Here is a 7,935-nt window from a genome sequence, read left to right as displayed (position 1 = left end):
AAAAATGGGCCCAGAGAGGCAGAGTGACTTGCCCAGGAGCACCGCTAGTTGGTACAGGCAGGACTCAAACTCAACCTCTGGGCGTGGGCCCCCTCTCCATCACACAGTCTGCCTCAGACAGCAATGCTTATGGATTGATGTTTATAGCTGATAAATTGTGCGCACGCATATATTATATCCATGTTATCAGCCATGTTATGTCACACCTGCGCCTCACTTCACGCAGAAGAAGTGGGGCGTGCCGGCTGACGGCCAGGAGAGCTGGTTTCCTGTCCCAGATCTGCAGTTAACCAACTGTGTGACCACAGGCAAGCTGCTCACCGCTCTGGACTTCATTTCCCTTGGATGCAAAACCGAGTAAAGTGTAAAGCCTGTCCCATCGCCAATATCCATGGCTAAATGCACAGCGCCTGGTGCGATTAGTTAATGTTACATGCAAAACAGCGGCATGGAAGGCGGGCCTGGGGCTGAAAACTGCTGACTTCATTTGCTCTGAGCAAGGAAGGCAGCTGAACAGAGGCCAGTTCGCGGTGGGGGAGCCCCTGGGTGGGAAGGAAGGAGGTAGGTGGCACAAAGAAAATATTGGAGGAAGCGAGGGTCCACCCACCCCAGAGACCACGTCCCTGTGACCACATTCCTATCACATTCCCTGCGAGGCCTCTCACATCACCAGAACCGCCAGAACGGGCTGTGGGCACCAGGCAGCACCCGCCCCTCCCGTCTAGGGTGCCAGGCGGCGGCTGGTCCAGGCTGCTGCTTTCACCTGGCCTGACTTCCGCGACCTGAGGCCAGGAAGGCAGAGGGACACCTGAGGCCAGCGAGCCCAGCTCTGCTTTCCAGCAGACCCCACGGCACGGACTGAGAAACTCCCAGTGCCTCTCCCCTTGACCTTCACTCTAACCCCAGGAGATGGCAGATGTTCTTCCCATGGATGAATGAAAAACAGAGGCCCTGCCAAGTGACCTGGCAGTCCTGCTCACAACCCCCAGCCTCTTGGGGCGACGGCAGGGCCCACATCCATGTGCGCGTCAGGCGACAGCTTCCTGGCACAGAGGCCCTCCCCCCATCAGAGGCCGCAACAAGGGGCGCCTCGGAAGGCAGCTGGGGCCACCGTTCACGCCCTGTGCAGAATGCGAGAGGCCAGGCATGCACGGAAGCTGCCCATCTGGGGAGACAGCACGGCCGAGTTACTCAGAACCAGCGGAGGACGCGCCCAAGTCCTCCTGGCCTCGGTGTGCGGTGTGCGGGCCGAGGCAGGGGGCGGCAGGGGTCAGGGACGGGAGGGGTGATAAAGACTGCAACCTTCCCTGTCATCTCGCTCACAATCCTTCCATTTGTTCCGCATAAACATAGGCACGTTGAAACCCAAGACAGTAATAAATGCTGTTCAATGACAGAAAGGCGTTTTTATGGCTCGGGGCAGCATTCTGGCTTCCACATTCACACATACCCTCTACTTACAAAACGGGGCTGAGAGAGGGGGCAGATGGGACTTTTCCCCGGTGATTTTCCCTCGGCTACTACCCTGGCTTTTATTCCCAGGGGTGGGCTTGCAATCCACCAGCACAGGTGCTTACTCTGATCTTTTCCAAAGCATTAAGCAAATACAAAGGAAACCACCTTATCAAAAGCAGAAAATCTCTCAAAAGTTAAGAACCAAAATATTTAGAATGGCAACCCCTTAAAGGAAGATTTAAGCGTATTCGATGAATGGAAATTCCCCATCAAAAGAAGAAAAGTGCTCAGCCCAGAGGAGCCGGGTTTTCAAGATTAGCCGGGAGTGGGGAACGGAGCCATCGCCAAGCGCTGGGTGCATGGCCTCCTGGCACCTTTGTCGCATCTTAACTGAGTGCGGAATCAGGTTTCCCCGCCTGGTTGCAGCTGTGCAGCCGGAAGCAGGAGTCCGGGCCTGCCCTTGCACATCACACTTTGAGGAACCCGAGGAAGGAGCCCTCCTGTGGGCCTGGGTGAGAAGGGGATGCGCAGAATTGCAGAACCAGCAGAAACTGTCCCCTCGTTTCACAGAGAAGGGCCTGAAGCCTCAAGGGGGAGAGTGGTGAGCCTGAGGTCCCCCTGGGGCTTGGGGACAGAGCGGAGACTAGGGCTCAGGTCCCTGGGGCTCCTGGCCCACAGAAGCACCTGGTGTCTGCAACCATCAACAGGAGAGCCCAGGGCAGCACAGGCTTTCCCAGTCCAGCTCCAGCCCTTGTAGGTTTCCCTCCACACACCATGTTCCCCAGCTCCCTCTCTCTTCTCCCCCCTCCACCCTCTCTCTCTCCCTCACGCACATAACCTGCAAATGGCTGCTTCCGTCACTAGACTGCCCGCTGTGTACTCCAAGCAGAAGTTCCATCTCACTTGAAAGGCTTGCATGAGGGAGGGAGCATGTGCTGGGGCAAGAGAAGAGGTGCAGGACGAGGGGTGCAGGAGGTGGGAATACAGAAGGAGGAGGTGTAAGGGTGCAGGAGAGGGGGTGTATAAAGAGGAAGTGCATGAAGAGGGAGTACAGAAGGATGGGGTGCAGGAGGAAGAGGGATGCTGGAGGAGGAGGGGTGCAGGAGGAAGAGGGATGCTGGAGGAGGAGGGGTGCAGGAGGAAGAGGGATGCTGGAGGAGGAGGGGTGCAGGAGGAAGAGAGATGCTGGAGGAGGAGGGGTGCAGGGGGAAGAGGGATGGCGGAAGAGGAGGGGTGCAGGGGGAAGAGGGGTGATGGAGGAGGAGGGGTGCAGGGGGAAGAGGGATGCTGGAGGAGGAGGGGTACAGGGGGAAGAGGGGTGCTGGAGGAGGAGGGGTGCAGGAGGAAGAGGGATGCTGGAGGAGGGGGGGTGCAGGGGGAAGAGGGGTGATGGAGGAGGAGGGGTGCAGGGGGAAGAGGGATGGCGGAAGAGGAGGGGTGCAGGGGGAAGAGGGGTGCTGGAGGAGGAGGGGTGCAGGGGGAAGAGGGGTGATGGAGGAGGAGGGGTGCAGGGGGAAGAGGGGTGATGGAGGAGGAGGGGTGCAGGGGGAAGAGGGATGGCGGAAGAGGAGGGGTGCAGGGGGAAGAGGGGTGATGGAGGAGGAGGGGTGCAGGGGGAAGAGGGATGCTGGAGGAGGAGGGGTGCAGGGGGAAGAGGGGTGCTGGAGGAGGAGGGGTGCAGGAGGAAGAGGGATGCTGGAGGAGGAGGGGTGCAGGGGGAAGAGGGGTGATGGAGGAGGAGGGGTGCAGGGGGAAGAGGGGTGATGGAGGAGGAGGGGTGCAGGGGGAAGAGGGGTGATGGAGGAGGAGGGGTGCAGGGGGAAGAGGGGTGATGGAGGAGGAGGGGTGCAGGGGGAAGAGGGATGGCGGAAGAGGCGGGGTGCAGGGGGAAGAGGGGTGATGGAGGAGGAGGGGTGCAGGGGGAAGAGGGATGCTGGAGGAGGAGGGGTGCAGGGGGAAGAGGGGTGCTGGAGGAGGAGGGGTACAGGAGGAAGAGAGGTGCTGGAGGAGGAGGGGTGCAGGGGGAAGAGGGGTGATGGAGGAGGAGGGGTGCAGGGGGAAGAAGGGTGATGGAGGAGGAGGGGTGCAGGGGGAAGAGGGGTGCTGGAGGAGGAGGGGTGCAGGGGGAAGAGGGGTGCTGGAGGAGGAGGGGTGCAGGAAGAAAGTGGGGCAGAGGCAGGTTCCAGGCTGGAGCACACAGGGGAGGCATATAGAAAGCTTTAAAGGAAAAGAAGGGTGCGACACTTCTGGGTCAGGGTGATTTCACAGCGAAGGGTACGTGAATGATAAATTAGGGACAGTTTATGCTCTCCTCAGTCTCCACAAAAATCTCTCCCCAGGCGGCGACCTCCGCAAGGCCAGAAATGTCTGTGTCCCTGCTAGGACGCCAGTGCCTGTGCGGCAGGTCCCTCAGCCCTCCCTCTGCACTCCCGCAGGGAGGTTGGGTCAGTGGGACCTTCCGCAGCGGCACAGCAGGAAGATTTACAGGCGGCTGCCAGAGCGCTGGTCACCTCACCCTGGTTTTCTGATTAGGTTGCTCAAGAAAACAGGACTTTAAAAAAATACCCACAGATTCTAAGAAAAATAGGGAGGAATGACAGTTTTATCCACATGCAGCTGGAATGTCTGATTGTCAGTTTTAAAAGCCTACATCTATTTATGAGGCAAGGTTTAACCTCTGAGGAATTCGTAGTGTATGGATTTGTATTGCTTGATCCTCAGACAACATGAATGTCTATGTGATTTTAGACTAAATGGACAGATGCTGGTCAGGCTTTTAGATCATCTGGAAGTCCATTAAGAACCATGTGCGTGAGGGAGGGAGTCAAGTATTTCCAGTTATTGTTTTCTTTAATCCGCTCTGCTTCTAACTTTTCAAGAAATGTTATATAAAATCGCCTCAGATCATTTCAGAATGACATTAACTTTCAATCTAATTTTTAGAATCATTATCAATGATAGAATTTTTGTATCATTAGCAATGAGTAAATATCAAACATTGTGACATAATATGTATTTTCATATCTAAATACATAAACTCATCTTTGAGACTACTTGATTGAAATCTGTGATCATAACTTTATTTATTGTATACGCACTACTTAGAGGCATGGAAATTAAGAACGAACTACTCTCATAAGGAGTGAGCTTTTCCCTGTGTGAGCTGGGGTTTCCCGAAGGCCTCCCAGTGATGCTTTCATCTGCAAAATGCTTCCTGTGCCCTTTGGGGCTAAAGGAATCTTTCTTAGCAGCTGAGCTCTGGAGACAGGGTTCCATGGACTGTTAATACATTTTATGTAAAAAGGGGTAGGGAAGGGTTACTATGGACAAATACGGTTAGAGAACACTGGGTCCAACAAAAAGAATTTGGCTTGCCATCCAATAACTGGTCAACTTCCATCCCTACCCTGTCAATGACAAGAACCTTGGGTATGGGGGGATGGGGAGGTAATGGGGGGATAAGGACACATATGTAACAACTTAATCAATAAAGAAATTAAAATAAATAAATAAATAAATAAGAAATGCACAAATATTATTAAAAAAAAAAAAAAAAAGAACCTCGGGGTAAATTGAGCTAGATCTCCTTTAACTGAGAGCAGAGACCTAGATTATCCAAACCAACAGATCCCATGCCACGGGAGAGTCTGGCTCCGGAATGCAGTCCGAGCTGAACCGATGTACATTCTCTCTCTTCTATCTTTTCATTCCAATCACTAATCCCAACAGCCTGACTCTCTCTCAGCAACTGAACATCTAATTAAACAGTGCTCTGTAGCATCTGCAGATAAACCAAAAGATAGATGCTCTGCATACAGAGGGGTCATCTTTCCTCCTTTCCTAAATGGAACAGTGAGGCATAGAGTTTAAATTGGCTGTAGCAATATTCTTGTTGGTATATCTTTACATGGTATAATTCCTAAAGTGCTTCATCGGTTTTTTGTGGGAATGGACCTGTGTTCATTTTCCCCCTCTTCTAGAACATTTAGTATTTCTCCAGCTTCCCCTGCCTTCCTCTCACCCACCCCCTCGCTCACTGTCTGCTCTATGGGAATATCTGCAGTATGTTTTGTGTTAACTCACTGAGTGCCTGAGTGAGAGAATGGTGACCTGAGGAACATGGAAGACAGTTCTTGTAGCAGCTCTTGCTCAGGTCCCCAACCTTAGAGCACAAGGCCACCAGGCAAGGCAAGCACCTACCCCCGCTGCAAAGCTGTGTGGGCTTCAGCAGAGCCAAATCCCAAACTTACACCCATCAGTTCCAGGTTTTTCACATTCTGTGGCTGTTTTCAAAAGCATGAGGTGATTGTTAAAGTCCTAACATTAAGGTGCTAACCAGTTCTGAAGGAAGTCTAGTCTTAGTTAAGCTCGGGTGCCTACTACTAAGAAAGGGGAGAGGGGTGGAGCCAGTGAGGCCTACTATAGGAGCAGATAAAACTCTTCACGGAAAACCCATCCTACCCAGCACTGGCAGGCTTTGAAATGATAGCATAGCATTTCACACACCAAAGGGGGAACAAAATCAATAGCGCAAATGGAAAAAGTATATCTGTTGTGTCCAAAGGAATATCTGATACTTCAGGCTTTCAACCCTGTATGCCAGAGAGAAGTCCAGTGGTTGACTGATTTCAGAACAAAGAGCAAAACATTTTCCCCTGCCCTCTAATCAAATCTTCTCCCGCTCAGCTGTTTGTGGATAGAGCATGACCCACCAGCTAGAGGATAAGGACACTGAGAGCAGGGGCTATATTTCTCTACCTGTGGGCACTGCCACACCTAGTAGGAGACCAAGCAAGTTTGTTGAATGAATACCTATATGAAATTCCTTTGTACTTCTATACTATGAGCTCCACATGAGCAGAGGCTAATACAAGCTTAGTGATTCCCGTATTCCAGGGCCTAAAGGAAAACTTATCTTGCCACAATGGAGTAACAAGAACCAGACTGACCTTCTCATCTTAAAAAATGAAAATGTTGGACAACATATCGAAAACAACGGTTTCTAGATATTGGATAACAGAGAACGCAAGGTAGCAATCCCTGAGCGGAGGAAAACAAACAATTGTCCCAGGTTACCACCTAGAGAATTTGCAGGCTGCCAGGCAGGAGGGGAAACCCACATTGACTTCTGTGGTCTCACTAAGTTGAGGAGAAAGTTGAGAAGTCAGGGAAGCAAAGGTGGCCAGAGTTCACAGGGCACAGGAGCAGAGAGGAGCTCAGGACTATTTCACATACCCACAGCCAGACTGGGCAACATCCCAATATACAGGCCATCAGATAAAGCATCTCAGGAAAATAACACCTAGACTGGGGGGCTACTCTGGCCCCACCTAACAATGTTTAAAAGTGAAACTCACAAGGACCAAATAGTGTCCAAGTAACTCAACTGCATTCCAGAACAAAGCCCAAAATGACTTAAATGAATACCAAAAACTCAGTGCTCTACAGAGGAAAATGTAGAGATGAAATGTCTAGTCTCTAATCAAAAATTATGAGTCATGCAAATAAACAGGAAAATATAACCCATGATGAAAAAAACATCAATCAATATATGTACACAGACTTAGTAATGGCCCAAAGGATAGATTTATAGACACGAGCGTTAAAACTTTTGTAACTATATTTCATATGTGCAAGAAGGTAGAGAAAGGCATAAATATGTTAAGCAGAGACATGGAAGCTATAATAAAGACTCAAATCAAACTCCTGGAGATGCAAAATATGATATATGAAATAAAAATACATTGGGTGAAATTAACAGCAGAACTGCAGAAAAATTGACCTCTAGTAATATAATCTAATATGAAACATTGAATGAGAAAAACACTAGAAAATTTCACTGAGTTGTGAAACTTCGAGTCTTAATATATAGGTAACTGAAACCTCCCATGGCAGGGGGCAGAAAAAATATTGAAGAAAAAATGGCAACATTTTTTTCAGGTTTGATGAAAACTCTAAATCCACAGATTCAAGAAATTCAACAAACTCCAAACATAAGAAATATGAAGGAAACCACACCTAGGCACATCATAATCAAATTGCTTAAAGCCAGTGGTAAAGAAAAAATATATTCTTTTTAATAGGGGAAAGTTTATTTAGAAGCTGCAGAAGCAGTAGAAGGGCCCTCGGAGCTTAGGAGAAAGAGGGAGAGAGATACACCCCTTGAAGGACTAAACAGGGAGGAGAGGCAAGGGTGTGCTCCGGAAAGAGAGAGAGCACTTCTAGGGAAAGAAGGGGGTGGGGAAAGGCGTGAGCATGCTCCACAGAGAGAGCTGCCAAGAGAAAAATCTTAAAAGCAGTCAGAGAAAATTGACACACTACATACAAAGGAAAAAAGATTAAAAGGACAGGAGTTTTCAGAAACAAGGCAAGTCAGAATAAGATGGTTCAACATTTTTAAACTACTGGGGGGGAAAAAACTGCCAACCTGGAATTCTATATCCAGGAGGGGGAAAAAAAAAAAAACTTCCAAAAATGAAG

The sequence above is a fragment of the Eptesicus fuscus genome, chromosome 12 (genome assembly GCF_027574615.1).
Source record: "Eptesicus fuscus isolate TK198812 chromosome 12, DD_ASM_mEF_20220401, whole genome shotgun sequence".
Taxonomy (NCBI): Eukaryota; Metazoa; Chordata; class Mammalia; order Chiroptera; family Vespertilionidae; genus Eptesicus; species Eptesicus fuscus.
This window is presented reverse-complemented; position numbering follows the sequence as displayed.